Genomic DNA, 20,807 nt, shown 5'->3' with positions numbered 1-20,807 from the left:
TGGCGGCAGCTGCACGGCGCTCGCCAGGTGCAACCCTTCAATCGCGGCGCGCCCAGCAGACGGGGGTCCTTCTCCGCCCCCCTCTCCCGGGCTCCAGGATCCTCCTTCCCCGCTGTACCGCTCAGTGCCGCCATGCCCTGAGATTGGCTCCCAGCTGCACCCCTCCCGGCCGCCCGGCCTCTTTCCCCACCCCTTACCTGCCCCCCTTCCCAATCTCTCCAGACGGCTACGCATTCTGAGATGGCTTCGGACGCCTTGGCAGGACACTTGGCAGAGGGCGATGCCAGGCGCAGCTGGCAGCGTTAACTCTTTGCTGGCTGCCAGCAGCCATATCTGAAGAGGTACAGGTGAGTGCGTGGCACCTCCGCCGCTTTGGCATAGGGGGGAAGCCGTAGTGGTGGGACCGGAGGAGCCTCCTAGCTGGAAACCAGCCACCATCCTGGAACCCCCGGGAGATGAAGACGGCTGGGTTTCCTCCACCTGCCCGCATCCTCCTTGCACGCACTCTCAAGAGGCAGACACCGCACTGGAGGAGGTGGGGGAGGCAGCATCTGATGTTCAGAGAGGAGTCCTGGGCTGGAGGTTTTATTTTAAATGTGTCCGGACCATCTCAAGGCTGCAGCTGATAGAGAGAAAAAAGAAGAGTGAGATGCAATTATTGTGTCCGCTTTGTGTGTTAGCTAGGTGGTTGATAGAGCCTTGGTGCCCCCCTTATGCTCCAGTACCTGTTTTTGTATCTGCTCCTTTCCACCATGTACATTTCAATCTTGCATTGGGTGCAAGCAGTAACTCCCGTCTTCCCCTAGGTGGGAATCTCACTTAGCACTGTGATGGATGCACCTGGTCTACCTACTCCTGGTCTACCTACTCCTGCTCTAGGACCAAGGCACAGAAACACGGGGAGACCCTACTCAGCCTCCAATGACTGTAGTTCCCCTCTCCCCTCATTTTCTCCGTGTAGATGCAGTGCAATATACTTCAGCTTCTGTGATACAAACAGGGTAGCAGATAGACATGCTAAGCTGTTGGGATGATTCTTAAATCTCCATTTTCTTTCTCCCTGAAGTCAGAAACCGCGCCTGGGTGCCCTGCCTTCTTAGCCCCTGCCATCCTTGGTTAGTGGCAGGCAGGGTTTCAGGGAACCTCAGGCAGACCAATGGAGATGATGCAATGGCGAATTATTTTTGTCTCACCATCTGCTCCAAGAAACAGATGCTTGAAGCAGGCATGGTGCATGCCGTTTCCAACTGCCCCTTAGGTCCTTGGCTTCTGCTTAACAAGAACAGCCAGAGCCCAGGGCCAGAGAGCTGCCAGTTCAAGTGTTCAGCCTGCTGAATTGCTTTAGCCTTTGACTCTAGGACAGGGGTGTCGAACATGCAGTTTGGGGGCTGAATCAGGCCCCCGGAGGGCTCCTATCAGGCCCCTGAGCAACTGGCTGTCATCTGCTTCCTTCTCCCTATATCTTGTGTCTTTCTGCAGAACAGCTTGCTTTGCAAGGCTTGCTCAATTGCACAGCAGAGTTACTGAGCCAAGCCATTCTTCCTTCTATTGGCTGAGGCTCCTCCCCCCCTCCAGTCCCCTGGGGAAGGACGGAAAGAGCCAGAGCTTCCTTTGCCCAGTTCCCTGGATCCCATGGGAGAAATACAAAGAAAGCATCTTTAAGACCAATGAGTGCTAACTTTAAGCATGTTTTAAGTTTCTTAAAAATATATATTTGCATTTGTCTGTGTTCTTTCTAAATTTATATCTCTGCTACCTAATCTTAAATAGGTACACACACGGCCCGGCCCAACATGGCTCAGCCCAACCTGACATGGCCCGGCCCAACAAAGTCTCATTTCTGTCAGATCCAGCCCTCATAACAAATGAGTTCGACACCCCTGCTCTTGGAGATAAATGGATGTCTATAAAGGCTTCAGCTGGAGGCATTTGGACATGGACTAGGGTCTTTGGACATGGACTAGGGTCAGCTATGGTGTGAGAGTAAAAAGGATCCTGTGTATAATGATGGATAGGATGTTTGCAGTGCCGTTGGTTCTCTCAGTCTGTCTGTGTTGTGCACAGGATCTAATAGAGTCTTATTTGACCCCATATTTAAAGAGCTACCTTCTCCCTCTCCCAAACCATGGCTTTTAGTACAACTTCATAGCCAAGCCTTTTTGTACTATAACCAACCTATTGAAAGGAAAAGTGCCCACAAGACATGCAAAATTATTGTGACACATTATTGTGTGCAGCAATATATGGTCTAGGGTTGGCCTTTATTTGCACTAAAGTTTAGCCTTTTGTTTTGAGGAAAAAAACTATCCCTGATGCTAAAGTGCTGGCAAGGGCCCAAAGACACCAAGGTGAATTCAAATACATCATCTGCCATCCTAGCTTCTAGTAAGACATTTAGGGTGAGTATTCTACTCCCTGCCTGTGTAATGGAGAAATAGGCCGTTTTCGCACTCACGTTTTACTGGCGCCACGACCCTCCTGACGCCGGCGAATCTGCATGGATTTCGCACCAGAAGCGCCGGCGCACCCAGAAGCGCCGGCTACTTCCGTCGCTAAGCCAGCGCAAACGGAAATCGCAAAGATGCAGGAAAACGTTTGCGCTGGCTTAGCGACGGAAGTAGCCGGCGCTTCTGGGTGCGCCGGCGCTTCTGGTGCGAAATCCATGCAGATTCGCCGGCGTCAGGAGGGTCGTGGCGCCAGTAAAACGTGAGTGCGAAAACACTCATAGTCTCCCTTCAACAGATGTTATGCGGAAAAGACAAGATAGGCTAGGAATCAGTGAGATATAGCGATTAGAGCATCATACTAGGAACTAGAAGACCTGGGTTCGAATCCCCACTCTGCCATAGGAAGCTTGCTGGGTGACCTTGGGAGAGTAATGAAAATTTAGAATTCTGATCTCCCTTACATAACTTTTGTAATAATTACAGATGCCTAGTCTATAGTGCAGCAGAAAGAATTTTCATGTAGGGGAATGAACCACACCACTTCAGACTCTGCAGGTCATATTTCACTGCTCTGTCATCTAAAAACTCTCTGCAAATATTCAAAAAGCGTATCATGCAAAAAGGCTTTAGGCTTAGCTTTCACATGGTGTGCTAGTTTTCTACTTAATGTAGAGGACTTTCAAAATTGTAATCCCACTCTTGCCGTCTGAGGTGGTTTAGTCCATTCTACCCCCCAGAACTCTTCTGCATGTGAAGACAGCCCTCAGAGAGTACGTAAAGAGCTTTGTATGCTTAAATGTGAAATGTAAGTCTAGATTTTGCTGTACAGTGCAAATACAGGGTTGCCATAAAGGTCATTTATGGCCTTGAGCAGTGAGGACTTCTCAGCCTAATCTTCCGATTTAACCTCCATTTTGAGATTCTTGAAGTAATAAGTAAAATGCAGCTAGTTTGAGGTCTTCCTGTTCCATCATTGCCCACCCAATTCAATGAGACACAGAGTAGGGTCTGAGAAGGAAACAAAGAGAGTGTAGATATGGTTTTCTAACTTTGCATTTCAGAAAGGAAAAAAAGATTCAAAAACTTTGTTTTGGGAACTGTAGAAAACAGGGCTTCCAAGCTCTGTTGGGACAGTGAGGTCTAATGCTGAAAGAGGTCAGTGCTACTGAGAAATAGCGCTACTGTTTGTTAGTTGAACATCAACCGTTGTTAGGTTCTGCACAATCCCTGCCTGGGTTGCTTACGTTGTAAAATACACCCCCAAGAAAGAAGGTCAGGCTTGATAAAGGAACTGTATGGATGTGGATAGGAACAGGGAGAAATACTTGGCAGCGGGATATGAAGAAAGGGACAATGTTTGCACATCATTATTTGAGGGGATGTCAGGACTAGGCTTTTGCTGTTATGAAGGCATCGTTACTTTCTACAAGGAATATTGGTTGTGAAGCAAGGCGCAAGGTTCTGGAAAAACCCCAGCAGGCAATTTTCTGCACAGCTGCTGGGATATCTAAGTCAATACATTCTGTTAACAGGATGATAGGCAGAAGGAGAAAGATCATCCCAATCACTGGCTTTCTGGGGCCTGTGGATGTGAAGGAACAGCTGAGGCATGGGTGCAGTTTGTGGTTAAAATGTGGGAGCAGAAACTCACCATCTTGGGTGTTTAAAGAAATCACTAGCTATGTTCAGCTCAGGAGGCTACTATAAAGGTAGCAACATTAAGGAGAGAACACTGAGTACGCTTCCACATGCTCTCATTTGTAATTATAATGAGCCCCTGCAGTATCTCCAGTCTGGTTGTGAGGACACTTGTTCAGATTTAGATGTGTCTGTACCGGATATAATCACAAATGGGAAAAGTGAAAGCATTAGTTGTGGCTTTCTGTAGCTTCTGCTTTGGGGAGTGCAAGTCCTGCTGAGTGTCTAGGACAGGGGTGGCCAAGCTTGCTTAACGTAGGAGTCACATAGAATAAACATCAGATGTTTGAGAGCCAGACATGAATGTCAGATGTTTGAGAGCCGGGAGGGAAGAAGACAAATCGATGGGGGAGAGAGCTGTTGGGAGAGGTGAAAAGAAGAAGAAGGATTGCAGATTTATCCTCCGCCCTTCTCTCTGAATCAAAGACTCAGAGCAGTTTACAATCTCCTATATCTTCTCCCCCCACAGCAGACACCTTGTGAGGTGGGTGGGGCTGAGAGGGCTCTCACAGCAGCTGCCCTTTCGAGGACAACCTCTGCCAGAGCTATGGCTGACCCAAGGTCATTCCAGCAGCTGCAAGTGGAGGAGTGGGGAATCAAACCCGGTTCTCCCAGATAAGAATCCACGCACTTAACCGCTACACTAAACTGGCTCTCAAAAAGAAAGCAACTTTAACTTTATTCTCCAAGCTGCTGGCTGGCTTGACTTGGAGAAGTGATTTAAAGAGAGAGATGCCTTCTCCAATCTGGCAATGGGGTGGTGGGGACTTAGAGAGCCATGCAATATATGTGAAAGATCCACGTGTGGCTGCTGAGCCACAGTTTGACCACCCCTGGTCTAGAAGGAAGCCTTTAAAGCAGAGGTGTCGAACTCATTTGTTACAAGGGCCAGATCTGACATAAATGTCACTCGGTTGGTCCAGGCCATGCATGCCATAAAATGCAACATGAACTACCAGAGGTATAAACTTGATAAAGGTGATTTCAGATGCCAAATGGTAATAGCAGGTGAATGACAACAGCAGGCTTGATGGGATTAGGTGTGATAAGCAGAGGGTAGTGGGTGTGGAGATAACAGCACTGTAATGAGACAGGAAACCTAGGTCCCAGTTCCATCCAGGAGGATTCAGTCCAAAAGGACACAAGAATTAATAGACATAAGCAGCAGCGTCACTAGGGCGGGGCCAAGGGGGCCATCGGCCCTCCCCCAGAGCATTCTCATTGGCCCCAGGCACTGACCCATGACCCCCCCCCCCCAACAGGAAGGGGCTGGCCCTGGGACTAGAACGCTGCTGCTGTGTGTGGGCTGGCCGGGATTCTGAAACCGGGGCCATGCTGCTAAAAGCGTGTGGGTGAGTGGGGTAAACTTAAATGCTGCAAAACTGGTATCTTGGATTACGGGGGCTGGTCATGTGACCAGAGGGTGGATGAGGGAGGGGCCATGTGAAGTGGGCGGGGTTGTGTGCGGAGGGGGTGACGCAGCCCTCCAAAAGGGGTGATGCCCAATGGGGGGGGGGTGACTTGAATCAGTTGCACCCCAGGGTGCAACCCACCCTAGTGACGCCTCTGGACATAAGACTGACGTTCGAAACCACAACATTCAGTTGCTGACCGAAGAGTGCCCTTACAAAGGAATTCCAAAGGGAGATTAGAGGGTCTGCCGCATTGCAACATAAAGAAACTGAATTGCGAACTAGTTTTCCTCTCTCGTTACTAGTGTGTGGTATTATCATTTGGCATCTCTAATCACTCCACTCTCCAAGATGTAAAGACAAATACAAGTGTTCTAATTCCTAATCAGAGACTTTTTGAAAGCAAAATCCAGATAGGATTAGAGAAATCCAGTCTTTTTTTTTTTTTAACCCTTTTCTGAACAAGCCAAAATAATTTCATCAATCCTCCCTCCCTATCAACCACCTACCCAAGAAGAAGTGTGCTTGCACACAAAAGCTTATATCTGCAATAAAACATTGTTGGCCTTAAAAGCCGCCATTGAATTCCAACTTTGTTTTGTCTCTTTCTTTTTCCGTCCCTTCTCTTCCTCCTCAAAAGGCAACAGGCAGGAAGCAGAAAGCAAAGAGCACTGGGGGGAGCTGGGAGATAAGCAACAGTTCAGCTGGAGCAGGAAGTTGCTTGGGATATGGATCTGAGCCCTGCATGGGTTAGACTTGTCTCATGGGCCACATGTTTGATTGATACCCTTGCTTTAGCTTTCTTCGATTACACAATGCTACAACACAGCTTCCATACAGTCGCCTGTGGAAAAATCATACAATTGTTCAGCCTTTCCTGGATAATGATGTTGTTGCAATTGTATATTGCTGTTGTACATCTGTCTCATGTACAGATGACACTGTCCTGGGCCAGTCTTACAATTTGGAAGTGGAGTAACACTTTTGGTATAGCTGTAGATGAGAAGGGTTTTCCACTCAGAGCTCCAGCTTTAGTGCCATCATGCAATATCCCATCTCCCGTCCCAAGTATTCCATATGATTAAATGTATTCAGCCTGGGGTCATATCCAAGATTTCACTGTCATATTCAGAATCATTTATTACAACCAGGTGTTCTGCAGTCTGGTCTACTTAGTAGCTTGTGCTAAACATACCTTGTATCCTTCAGGGAGCTTTTTAATTGGCTAACTTTACCCACTCCCACCCTAACACACACACACACATTCTGTATTATCTTATACACTCCTCAGAAAAAAACTCAAATAAATATATAATAAATGATTCTTTCATTGCCTCTAGACAATTCCAGAGTTTATTTCAAGGAACAGAAAATCCAGAGTATAAAAACTTTAAAAGTTCTTTTGAATTATAGTCAGTCACATTCTAGCAGAACCTCTAACATTGTCTTATTTATTTCCCACCCCCACATACCCACACATAGAAATATGTCTCTTTATGCACTCAAGGTAGTATGTCAATCCCATCATTGGGCAAATTTAAACAATTAAGCTTTTGAAATTGAAAAACTGTGTAATTTTGGCCTCTCTGGGTTGGATCCTCTATGCTTGGCTGAATGCATAGTCTCCTTTCAGCACAAGGAGCTTTCATGCTTAGATGAATGGAATGGTAGTATCCAGCCCTTTGAAGATAAATTTTTGAATGTATGAGATGCTTGCCTACATATTGATTAGGAAATGTAAAAGATTTCTCTCCCCTGTACATATCATACTTATTAATATTCCCCTTAAATTAATTCTCTTGTCATCTTTGAAGATTTGATATATCAAGAAAATCCATCCTCCCTCCCTCCCTCCCATCTGATGTTTATGTCTTGTGGCTCTCAAACATCTGATGTTCATGTCTTGGGGCTCAAGACGTTTATTCTATGTGTCTTTTATGTTAAGCAAGTTTGGCCACCCCTGTTCTAGTCTGTTTCCCAGCTTTTGCAATGACACAAAAACTGCACTTCCACGGGTGATAACAGGCCTACTGATGATCCTATACAATGAAGAAAAATACATCCATCTTGGTTGCATTGGACCCTACAATGGTCTTTGATGCAGTTAATGGATTATTGCTGCAGCTGCTTGCTGATGTGAAGAGAGCAGCCAGTCAGTTGTTTGAATCTTACCTACAAGATTTGAACTAATTGGTGATGATGGATGATTGTGCGTTACTTCCAAGAAACTTGAAATTCCGTATCCCTCATGTTGTTCTACTTATAAATGCAGCTGCTCAGAGAATTCATGGTTAAGGATGCAATTGAGCATAATTGATATGCAGATGACAACACATGTGTATCTTTCTCCCATGAGCTCTGTCAGCTGTCTCTTCTACATGGATCACAGCCACTTTGTGCTCAGTCCAGTAAGGGCTGTGGTGATGCCTAGGACCAAAAGAAGCTATCTGTTTTCTCAAGTTTCTAAGATAGAACTTGATATTGAATGTTATATTTGCCCATGCTGCAGAACCTTATATTAGACAAGTTATGAGTTTAAAAAGTTGTGCTATTTGCATAACTTACACCACTATTTTTTTTCCAGCGTGATATTTTAAAGCGTTATTCTGCCTTGGTGATCAAAACCCTTGATTTTTGCAATTGCTGCAATATATGCTACAAGTAATGCTCCCAACTGCTTGTAGCTTATCCAGAATGAATCAGAAGGGTTGTGTACTGGTCAAGGCAACTGTGTACTAGGTAACTATACTAGTCTAACATATATAGCTATCCTGTGCAATTGTATTGGTGGCTTGCTGGCACTAATTTAGTATACAGAAAACATTGTTCGGGAGGTACTCTGTACTAAAATAACATCCAGCTTTGTTGATAGTTGCATGTGAGGAAAATTAATGGGCTTGACTCATGGTAGCATTGCTGGCAGATGTACATTTTCACTTTTCCAAAGGTTTAATTGATAGAAAACAGTCTTGTACCCAAAATTTCCATGTCCCTGTATCAAAGCTCAATTTCCCCCTGTAGTTTGCTACAGAAAGGTCTCCTGTTCAAAAGTACTCATAAAGTGAGGAGCAACTCTGGGATGAAATGGCTTTTGGTTCCAATTCAAGAAAATGAGTGTAGACAACTTAAGATAATGCAAAGCAAGACAAGTGATGGCGGTATGCAATGTAGATGAACATTTTAAATGCCCACCAAGAGAGGATCTTCTGTCAAGTGTAGAAACAGCCTAGAGTGTGAGAGAGAGGTCCTAAAGGTGCTTCAGCCTGCTCCAAGTGCCTGCTTCTCCATCTCTTTCTCTTCCAGGGGCCACCTCTTTCAAATCCTGATGGAGTACTTGGATGGAGCTATTAACACCTTTTGGGTGGGATATCCACAGTCATTCAGAAATATTACCAGCTCTTCTGTCATGTAGGATAGACTGAGACGCAGTGATCAGAGCCTAAGATCCAAAGTTTGTTGAAGAGAAGATCTAATCATCTGACTAGCTGTCCATGCTGCCTCCTGGGGGTGGGGTGGGGGGAAATCAACAGCTTTATCTTTAAAAAAATCAAGAGCATACAAAATTGTTTATCACTTTCTCTCAGCCCCACCCACCTCACAGGGTGTCTGTTGTGAGGGAGGATGGTAAAGGTGATTGTAAACCACTCTGAGATTCAGAGTGGCAGGCGGGGTATTAATCCAGTATCTTCTTAATCTTCTTCTAATGTTCCTTCAGCATGTTATCCTCTCTTCATCTGCTTGAGCATTCTTTACATTTAGTTAAAGCTCTAAGAATGGACTTTAGACATTCTCAGGAATAATAGGATACAATTATTCCTCTGGGTACTGATAAAGACTAAAACCTGGGGAGGTATATGCTGTTTAGCCTTAGGAATTTTACTGTTTGCTTTCTACTACAGCAGCCCATTTAAGATATCAAGCAACATTTTCCCAGCTCAAATACAAGCACCAAAGTCAGAACTAAACTGAAGCCTTAGCAATCACATCTCTTTGTAAAACCACTTAATTCCAGTTCTGCCAGAGCTCTTCAGCCCTCTTTGCTATAATGGAGTTATCTCAAAGCACTTAATTCCAAATGCAGTCCCACTTCAAAGCACAGGCGCTTTGATAACCGGGACTTCTCATTGTTCTGGGTCTGAGTAGGATTCCAACTCTGGAGTCATTCCCACAGCTTGCAGAACTTTGTCTAGGTGGAATTCTGGAGCAAAATGTCTCGGTGGGGCAAGTGATGGAAAGATTTGCTTTCTCTCCCCACTGCTTGGGTCTCCTAAACTGGTTCTCTGGCTAGTCCAACTTTGGCTTCAGTTCAACTTCAAAGCTAAGTCTTATTTATTTACTTTAGTCATGTCCCACATTTTTCCCCAATGGGAGCCCAAAGTGGCTTTCACCATAATTCTTCCCTCCATTTTATCCTAACAATAACCCTGGGAGGAAGAACAAAGTTTTAGTTCAGTTGCACCTTAACCAACAAAATTTTATCCTGGGTATACCCTTCATGAGCTTTCATGAGCATATACCCTTCTTTAGATATATTGAAACAGAAGTCACCAGCCCTTACATATAGGTAGAGGGTGAGGAGGTTGTTGCTGCCCACCTGAACCTGTGAGGTAGGTTAGGCCAAGGAAGAATTATCCAGCAAGCTTCCATGGCAGAGTCAGGATTCAAATCTGGGTTTAACCTCTACATCTTGACATAGTTCTTATTGGGGTATTGGGCAAGCCTCTGTCTGTGCATCATTCCTAGCATTCCTTATTGGGGAATTGTACAAGCCTCTGTCCATGGTTCCTATCATTTAAGCAGGGCAGCATTTCATTCTGAGTCAGATTGATCCTCCAGTCTCCGTTGCCCACATATCTCGTATTGTGAGAAAGGGAGAAAAGTATTTCTTTCTCTACCTTCTCTATCCCATGCATAATCTTGTAAACCTCTATCATGTCACCGCTCAAGTGAAAGAGCCCCAAGCATTTTAACCTGAAAGTGTTCCTTCCAACCCTTTAATCATTCTGGTTGCCCTTTTTTGCACTTTTTTCAATGCTATAATATCCTTTTTGAGGTGCAGTGACCAGAATTGCACACAGTATTCCATCGATTTATACAGGGGCATTATGATACTGGCTGATTTGATATCAGTTCCCTTCCTAATAATTCCCAGCATGGTGTTGGCCTTTTTTATTGCAATCGCACACTGTCTCGACATTTTCAGTGAGTTATCTACCACGACCCCAAGATCTCTATCTTGGTCAGTCTCTGCCAGTTCACACCCCATCAACTTGTATTTATAGTTAGAATTTTTGGCTCTAATGTGCATTACTTTGCTCTTGGTCACATTGAACCTCATCTGCCATGTTGACGCCCACTCACCCAGCCTCGACAGATCCTTTGGAGTGCCTCACAATCCTCTCTGGTTCTCACCATCCTGAACAATTTAGTGTCATCCACAAACTTAGCCAATTCGCTGCTTACTCCCAACTCCAAATAATTAATGAACAAGTTAAAAAGCATCAGACCCAGTACTGAGCCCGGTGGCACCTCACTGCTTACTACCCTCCACTCTGAAAATGGCCCATTTATACTCACTCTCTGTTTCCTATTAATTAGCCAGTTTTTGACCCACAAGAGGACTTGTCCTTTTACCCCATGACTCTTGAGCTTACTAAGGAGCCTTTGATGAGGAACTTTATCAGAAGCTTTCTGGAAGTTAAGGTAAACAAAATCTATTGGGTCCCCTTCGTCCACATGTTTGTTCACCCCCTCAAAGAACTCTGACAGGTTAGTGAGACAAGATCTTTCCTTACAAAACCCATGCTGAGTCTTCCTCAATAACATTTGTTCATCAATGTGCCTACTAATTCTCTATTTAATAATGGTTTCCACCAACTCTCCCGGTATTGAGGTCAGACTGACTAGCCTGTAATTTCCTGGATCTCCTCTGGAACCCTTTTTAAAGATGGGGGTGACATTAGCTACCTTCCAGTTCTCAGGAATGGAGACAGATTTCAATTAAAGATTACATATTTTTGTCAGGAGATCCACAATTTCACCTTTGAGTTCTTTCAGAACTCTTGGATGTATGCCATCCGAGCCTGGTGACTCATCAGTTTATAAATTGTCTATCAGTCGTAGGACCTCCTCTATCATCACCTCAATCTGACTCAAGTCTTTCAATACCCCTCCTGAAATCAGCGATTCTGGAGTGGGCAAACATTTCTCCTCTTCCACAGTAAAGACAGAGATGAAAAATGCATTCAGCTTCTCAGCCATTTCCCTGTCCTCCTTCAGTAATCTTTTTACCCCATGGTCATCCAAGGGTTACAGGCTGCAGCTTGTTCTTCAAATCTATCTAATCATGGGGTGTTCTGTCTCCAGCGTCTCATTTCCATTTCTACTGATTGGCTTCTGGATAAACAAAGTCTCTTCCTTTTCAACTATTAACTACCTAACTTCACCATTCAAACCCATCAGCTTCAGGTTCTGGATCTCCTCAGCTGCCCCCAGCTGGGCACTCTGCAGTTGGACTTCTGAGTCAGTCTTGACTAGTTGATTCCCTGTACTGGCTAAAGATGCATCACTCTCATCTGTTAATGCTGAGACCCCATTGTCATGAGCCCTGATGAGGAGGAGATAGAAGGGTTAACAGACCTGGAAGAGTTGCCAGCCAGTTCCTCAGCTGAACAAACAGCAGCTGGCCCATCAATCACTCTCCAGGCACCAGTGTCAGCTGTTGACGATCAATTTCCTCCAAGTTCTCCTCCTCCCATCTCAAGAGTTCGAAGCAGGCTCCAGAAAGAACTTTCAGAGCGAAGACATGAGGTGCGCCGATGCTTCAGATCTCTCAGCCCTGAATTCTAGCAGAGTGACTGCCACCCAGGGAGCAGGCTGATTGAGACTCCCGAATAGCTCCCACCCAGGACCTGGTAACCTTGTGGAAGCAACAAGTCTATTCTCTGGCTTGCATCCACGCTCCTTCCTGATCCTGACCTGCTTGATTTCCTTGGCACCCTGACCTTTTGGCTTTTGGACATTGACTTCTGATTCTGGTTTGTGATTCTGCATTGGTGACTTGGCTCCTGCTTGACTTCCTGGACTTTGACCTTGGACTGGCTTTGGACTCCTGCCTGCCTGCACCTTGAGAACATGACAGATTGCTTCCACCACACACACTCACTCTACAAGAAGGAGGAGGAGGCAAGCGGAGGCTCTGGGCAGCTAGCAGCCTTGCTTACTCAGGTGCAGCACCTCACTCAAATGGTGGCTCACCTGCAACAGCAGCAGCGACCCACTGTCGCTGCCCCACCCAAGTGCCCAGTGCTTCCCCCAGAGAAGTTCACTGGGAAGGTGGAGGAGTTTCCTGCATTCCTGGCACAGTGCAAACTGTTTATTGAACTACATGCCAGAGACTTCCCCAATGACAAGACCAAGGTATGCTTCATTGTCAACCTCTTAAAGGGGCACGCAGCTAATTGGACTACCCCCTTGCTTCTAGCCCCATCGCCCCTGCTGACTGACTACCAGGGCTTTCAGGATCATATGGCGGTAGCCTTTGCTAACCCCCAGCCAGCAGCTATCGCCATTCGGAAGATCCAGACCCTGAAGCAGGGTAGGGACTCAGTTTCCCAGTACTCCACTGAGTTCAAGCTTCTGGACCAAGACCTGGCCTGGAATGAGGCTGTCCTCATGGACCAGTATACGGAGGGGCTGGCTGATGAAGTCCTTGATGAACTGGCACGAGTAGACTGACCAGCCACACTGCAAGGCCTAATCACTCTGTGTGTCTGCATCAATGGCTGCCTGGAAAGCCACCACCAAGCACAAAGCAGTGTCTGTCCCTCTCAGCTGCCCTGCCGCCTAGCGACAGTGACAACCTTGATGCACACCAGTCCCGAGACGGATGACCCCAAGCCCAGGCAACTTGGGGCTGCACAGCCGCGGCTCACCCCCGAGGAAAAAGCACAGCGCCACTCACAGAATCTCTGCCTGTACTGTGGAGAGGCGGGGCACTTCCCCTCCGGCTGCCCCACCAAGCGCACCCAGTCCAGTACCGTGCCACCGCTGCCAGTAAAAGACCAGCCCCAAGTCTGAGTGGACCCCCTGACTTGGGGCACCTAGCCGGGTCCCCTGAACCCTACGTTACCGGCCAGGGCCGGTTCTTCGTACCGGTCACGTAGGCTGTTCGTCTACGCCATAGTCAACTCTGGGGCTGCCTGCTGCTTCATCGACGTGGCCTTTGTGAAGCAACACCAGATCCCAGTGCAGGACAAAGACACCCCGACCCTGGTTGAAGCCATCAATCGGCGCTTCCTCCGCTCCAGTCCAGTGACCCAGGAGACCCACCTGGTCACAATCTAGATCCAACACCATTACGAGCAAGTACAATTCGATGTTGCTCGCATGCCCCACGTTCTCCTCATTCTGGGACTCTCCTGGCTCGTAAAGCACAACCTCCTCGTGGACTGGGCACGCTGAGCTTCCTCACCAGGCCCGGTCCTCTTCTTCCCCTTTGCCGATGTCTTTGAGGAAAAGGGGGCCGACCAACTCCCCCTACACTGGCCTTACGACTGTGCCATCAATTTGGTACCAGGAGCACCCCTGCCCATGGCGCATCTCTACCCCATGTCTGAACTGGAGCTAGCAGCCCTGCGGGACTTCCTCGCCAAAAACCTGGAACGAGTTTTCATCCGGCCATCCACGTCCCCACCATCTGCCCCTGTTCTCTTTGCCAAGAAGTGTTTACAGGTGAATGCACACATGCCACAGAAGCTGTTGAGGGTTTGTGTGGTGTACACACCACATATTTATACCTTATGCTGCAGCTGGAACTCCGGATAACACTGTTTGCTTAGCTCTTATGAATGCTTTTTCTGTCATCGTGACCTCAGAGCTGTTTCCTGGGCCACAGCAGCTGCTGTCACACATGTCTTCCTTATCCCCTCCCTGAACACAGGCACAGTTTGCGGAGGGAAAGGAGAATTAGCTCTAGGAGAATGAGAACGGTTGGCTCCTATGAGTAAAAGAGAAGACACGAGACCTTTCTCCCTTATTAGGTTTCACCTCAAACTAGGACTTCTAGGACTCTACATGTGACTCCCTAATATCAGAACCTGGATTCTTAAATACAAGGAAAGCTCTATTCTAGGGATGTGTCCAAACTGTACACTTTTTTCCTTACATGAATGCTTGAGGTTTCATTCTTAAGGGTTCTGTTTCCTTGTGAGAATGAAACTATGCAGACTGCAGTCTCCTTTCTAGAAAGTAGGCAAAGAAAGAGAAAGGTATATATTGGGGATTTTTTGTCTGTGTGGTATCCTGCTGCAGGAGGGGGTTTGAACTAGATCACTTATCTGATTCCTGAATCCTGCCCCCAGTATAATTCCTTCTGAACTTCCGTATAGTTAAGGCAGACTTTTTAACTTGCCTTGTAAAAGAGAAATGTATCTGTGCAATTACCATGTGTCTCAGAACTGTTCCTGCAAGGATATATTTTGAGATTGGACTCCACAGTGAATCCAGGGCCATGACAGAGAAACAGAGAGGGTTGGATGTGTATTTGGGGTCTTTCTGTCAGGGCCGGATCGACATATTTTTTGAGTGGGGGCAAAAGTAAAAAATGGCACCCCTTAAATTTTTTCCTTATGCATATGTATATAATCAATGTTTTTTATATACATAATAAACAACTCCAGAGGCGCTGGCCACTGGACAGATGAGGGGGGGACAACAAATGCAGAGGCTTAAACAAAATTTTAGGAGACAAATCATGTGTCATAAGTTGGCTAGTTAGTAAGGAGCACAAAAATATGCTTTTAAAAACTTATTTTTTTCCTATCAGCATTACTTTGAGAAGTAGATCAGATAAGAGTTTCAAGTGGACACACTGGCAAGAGGAAAATGAGTGAAGTTGCCCCTATCTGCCTCTTCCGAGTCTGCTGGTGAAACACAGAGAAGGGCAGAGTTTGCCAGGGGAAGAAAATAAGGGGCAAGGACAGACAAAAGCTAAAAGGTAACCCAGCTCCCCCCCTTCACCCAGGTCCCAGGCCATATAGGGCTTTAAAGGTTATGACCAGCACTTTGAGCCAGATCTGGAACGCCACAGGCAGCCAGTGCAATGTTTCCAGCGCAGGCTGGATATGCTCCTGTAAAGGTAGCTCCAACAGCAACCTGGCTGCTGCATTTTGCATCAGTTGCAGCTTCTGAATTTGATTCAAGGGCAGCCCCCTGTAGAGGGCATTACAGTAGTCTAGTCTCGAGGTGACCGTCGCATGGATCACTGTTGCCAAGTTGCTGCATTCCAGGTATGGGACCAACTGCTTTATCCATCTAAGATGGTAAAATGCGGATTTGGCAGTGGCTGTTACCTGGGCCTCCATTATCAGCGAGGGCTCCAGGAGCACCCCCAAGCTCTTGACCCTCAATTCTGGCACCAAAGGCGCCCCATCAAAGGCCAGTAGAGGGATCTCCCTTCCCAGGTCGCTCTGACTTAGGTGCAGGACCTCCAACTTCACTGGAGTCAATTTCAGTTGACTCTGCCTGAGCCATTTCACTACGGTTTGCAATGCCAGGTCCAGATCTTTCAGGGTGCAAGCAGACTGGCCTCCCATCAATAGATAGAGCTGGGTGTCATCTGCATATTGATGGCAACCCAACCAATATCTCCAGACAATCTGGGCAAAGGAGCACATATAGATGTTGAACAACATTGAGAAGAGAACCGCCCCCTGGGGCACACCACATATAAGTGGGTGCCTCTGGGACGATTGCTCCCCAATTACCACCCTTTGTCGCCAGCCTTGGAGAAAAGAGTTAAGTCATTGAAGGGCAGACCCCTGAATCCCCATGTGAACAAGGAGGTCATGTCCCCATGTCAACAGTAACTGGTGGTTGACTGTGTCAAATGCAGCTGACAGATCTAGCAACAACAATACTGCTAAGCTGCCCTGATTCAAGGGCAAGTTCGACACTGGCGGGTAGTTTGCCAATCTGGCCAGGTCCAGAAATGCTTTTCTGAGGAGAGCGCAAACCACTGCCTCTTTAAGGGGCATGGGAAAGGTTCCTTCAATCAAGGACCTGTTGATAATCTCCTGTAATGGGGCCCCAGTTCCCTTCAGCAAGCACGCATCAGCCAAGACAGACACGGGTCCAAATCGCAGGTAGTGGGACGCACAGTGCAAAGGATTCTGTCAACTTCCCCCAGGCTGAGTGGAGTGAAATGATCCAAGATAGAAGCAGAAGACGTGCTCAGAGCCTCAAGTTCACTTACAGTATCAAAGTTGGCGGGGAGGTCGCAGCAAAGCGACAAGACCTTGTCTGCGAAAAAATTTGCAAAAGCCTCACAGTCGATTTCCAATTCCCCATCATTTGGTTTGTTCTGTGGCAAGCTTGTGAGAGTCCGGATTGTACTACATAATTGATCCTCCATGACTGAATGAATTAGTTCCTATATTGAACGCATTGCTGAGATCAGGTCCCATCACCATTTTAAAAAAAAGTCACTCAAAACGGGACATTTCTCATTCAGAGAACGCATCATTTTCAAAATTCCACATAGTCCACTCTTGTTCAGAACTGCACATTTAGTTGGACATTAGAAATTATTGGAGTACAGAAATTATTGGAGTGAGACTATTGAAAGTTGGGACTGTATCTTATTGTGTTGTTATTATGCTATAGTGGTTCTGACCACGAGCCAAACAAGACAGAGATTGGACATTTGTACAGAATAAATTACTTTCTAATGTTTTTAAGATCCATGAGTGACATCTAGTGGTCATAGTCCGCACTCCTTTTGACTTTTCATTCCCATTGGAGGCTGGCAACCCTAAGAAAGTGTGGAGGAGGGTGTTGGGCTAGACCAGCCCCAGAGACCATCTCCAGGAATGAGTTGGAGATTACCCTGAAGGCATGGAGGTTTCCCAGGATGCCTCACAAAAAGAGGCTTCCCAGAGACAACAGGAAAAGAAGTCTGGACCTGAGTGGACCAGATAACAAGAGGTGGAGAATGATGTAAAATGGGTGGAGTCTGAGGTTTAATATAAGTGGATGCTCCCAGGAGAGAGGGTCTCTTGGTGTTGGTCCTTAGAAAAGAACAGACTGCTGAGCTCTGGTCAACAGGCAGCAGCCATCTTGAACATACGGCTGGGCCTATCTGTCTGACTGGAGGCAGGAAGCCTGAAGTGATGAGGTATCCTTAGTACATTTTGTAACTTACTAAGCTTGGAATTGCCTACGACGTCTTGTAGAGTAAGTTTTAGAATGAAGGACAGAGGATACAATTATGATCAACTTTTCTTTGTTCTTCTAGGGCATCCAAGGGCAGTGGGGCCCTTGGATGACCATGGGGTAAAAGGATTACTGAAGGAGGATAGGGAAATGGCTGAGAAGCTAAATGAATTTTTTGCCTCCGTCTTCACTGTGGAAGATGAGAACTTTTTGCCCGCCCCAGAACCACTAATTTTGGAAGGGGTATTGAAAGACCTGAGTCAGATTGAGGTGACAAAAGAGGAGGTCCTACAACTGATAGACAAATTAAAAACTAATAAGTCACCAGGTCCGGATGGCATACATCCGAGAGTTCTGAAAGAACTCAAAGTTGAACTTGTGGATCTTCTAACAAAAATCTGTAATCTTTCATTGAAATCTGCCTCCGTTCCTGAGGACTGGAAGGTAGCAAATGTCACCCCCATCTTTAAAAAAGGTTCCAGAGGAGACCCGGGAAATTACAGGCCAGTCAGTCTGACTTCAATACCGGGAAAGTTGGTAGAAACCATTATCAAGGACAGAATGAGTAGGCACATTGATGAACATGGGTTATTGAGGAAGACTCAGCATGGATTCTGCAAGGGAAGATCTTGCCTCACTAACCTGTTACATTTCTTTGAGGGGGTGAACAAACATGTGGACAAAGGAGACCCAATAGATGTTGTTTACCTTGACTTCCAGAAAGCTTTTGATAAAGTTCCTCATCAAAGGCTCCTTAGAAAGCTTGAGAGTCATGGAGTAAAAGGACATGTCCTCTTGTGGATCAAAAACTGGCTGAGTAATAGGAAGCAGAGAGTGAGTATAAATGGGCAGTCTTCGCAGTGGAGGACGGTAAGCAGTGGGGTGCCGCAGGGCTAGGTACTGGGTCCCATGCTCTTTAACTTGTTCATAAATGATTTAGAGTTGGGAGTGAGCAGTGAAGTGGCCAAGTTTGCGGATGACACTAAATTGTTCAGGGTGGTGAGAACCAGAGAGGATTGTGAGGAACTCCAAAGGGATCTGTTGAGACTGGGTGAGTGGGCGTCAACGTGGCAGATGCGGTTCAATGTGGCCAAGTGCAAAGTAATGCACATTGGGGCCAAGAATCCCAGCTACAAATACAAGTTGATGGGGTGTGAACTGGCAGAGACTGACCAAGAGAGAGATCTTGGGGTCGTGGTAGATAACTCACTGAAAATGTCAAGACAGTGTGCGTTTGCAATAAAAAAGGCCAACGCCATGCTGGGAATTATTAGGAAGGGAATTGAAAACAAATCAGCCAGTATCATAATGCCCCTGTATAAATCGATGGTGCGGTCTCATTTGGAGTACTGTGTGCAGTTCTGGTCGCCGCACCTCAAAAAGGATATTATAGCATTGGAGAAAGTCCAGAGAAGGGCAACTAGAATGATTAAAGGGCTGGAGCACTTTCCCTATGAAGAAAGGTTGAAACGCTTGGGACTCTTTAGCTTGGAGAAACGTCGACTGCGGGGTGACATGATAGAGGTTTACAAGATAATGCATGGGATGGAGAAAGTAGAGAAAGAAGTACTTTTCTCCCTTTCTCACAATACAAAACTCGTGGGCATTCGATGAAATTGCTGAGCAGACAGGTTAAAACGGATAAAAGGTAGTACTTCTTCACCCAAAGGGTGATTAACATGTGGAATTCACTGCCACAGGAGGTGGTGGCGGCCACAAGTATAGCCACCTTCAAGAAGGGTTTAGATAAAAATATGGAGCACAGGTCCATCAGTGGCTATTAGCCACAGTGTATGTGTGTATATAAAATTTTTTGCCACTGTGTGACACAGAGTGTTGGACTTGATGGGCCGTTGGCCTGATCCAACATGGCTTCTCTTATGCTCTACTTGCTGGTCTGGTGCTGTGCCAAAGTAGGCTTATAACCTCTTTTCTCTTTTTAATAAACATTTTAATATTTTGAATGCTGGCAGTAAATCTTTGTGCCACATAATTTCCCGCAACTGCTTTAGACCACACCACTTTTAGAGGGGGGTCCTGGGAAGGGGGGAGGCAAGAAGTCAAGGCACCCATTGCCAGTCCTCCAGGCCTCCCCCAAGAAGGAATTTGGTCTTTGTGTTAACTCAGTGCTGGGTACCTGGAGACCAGAGGCAGAGCCTCAGTTTGAGAAGGGGTGTCAGGAGGCCTCCTGCCAGGAAGACTCCAATGGGACAGTGGTGGCAGTGTTCCCTAGTGGAATAGCACCCTCCCAGAAATGGCACAAGCCCAGGAGGCGTTGACAGAACTGGGTTTGTAAGTCAAATCAGGTCCATTCCATCACACACTTAATATTTATATTTCTTCTTTCATTTTCAAAAGCAAACTCTAAGTGGCTAACAAATACAAATAAATAAAAACAGGCCAATGGAAGGAGTGTTGTCTCTTATTTTCTCTCCTGTAGAGTGGGCTGCTGCTATAGTCTGAGAGGAGAAGGGCCTGATGACTGTTGGTCAGTCAAACTGATGGTCTGTCTTTATCATTTTCCTCTTGAATGGACAGTGTGAAATGTGACCTTCCTGTTTGAAAGGACAGAGTGATATCTAACAAGGCTGACTGGAGTGGGTTGTGGGGACCATATAACATCAGTCTTATTCCACCTACCATAGCTCCCAGTTGGCTTCTGGGTCCAGTTTTAAGCTGTCTTGAGTTCTGCAAGGCTGAAAGTCAGCTAACATATATTTGAAATAAATTCCATTATTTACTTTTAAAGTTCAATGTGGCTTGGCACCCACATATCTCAAGGACTACCTGCTTCCCTATGAACCTACCCAACCACTCCAGTCAACTTAAGAGGCCCTTCTTCAGGTGGCTCCACCATCTGAGGCTAGACAGGTATGAGGATCAACCAGGTATCAACCAAGTAGACTCTTTCTTCTGAAAATACAGAGCTTATTTGTTTCGATACAGAGGGTTGTCAGAAATGAAGCTAAGGGTTGCAGACAGTGATTAAAATAGTCAAATTGCGCAGGCAAATGTGTCACTTCCCCATCCCACCTTT

The 20,807-nt window shown here is 46.3% G+C and overlaps 1 protein-coding gene across 4 annotated transcripts in view; it reads left to right on the top strand.

Moving 5' to 3' along the window:
• Positions 1-232: 232 nt before the first annotated feature.
• The window catches only part of CACNA1A (calcium voltage-gated channel subunit alpha1 A), a 599,049-nt gene continuing 578,474 nt past the window's right edge, over positions 233-20,807 (top strand). For all 4 annotated transcript variants that reach the window (XM_060240686.1, XM_060240689.1, XM_060240688.1 and 1 more), the window contains exon 1: positions 233-347. The gene's annotated coding sequence lies outside the window, so the exon portion shown is untranslated. The remainder of the gene's footprint in view (positions 348-20,807) is intronic.

Source organism: Heteronotia binoei, chromosome 5 (genome assembly GCF_032191835.1).
Source record: "Heteronotia binoei isolate CCM8104 ecotype False Entrance Well chromosome 5, APGP_CSIRO_Hbin_v1, whole genome shotgun sequence".
Classification (NCBI taxonomy): domain Eukaryota; kingdom Metazoa; phylum Chordata; class Lepidosauria; order Squamata; family Gekkonidae; genus Heteronotia; species Heteronotia binoei.
This window is presented reverse-complemented; position numbering and strand designations above follow the sequence as displayed.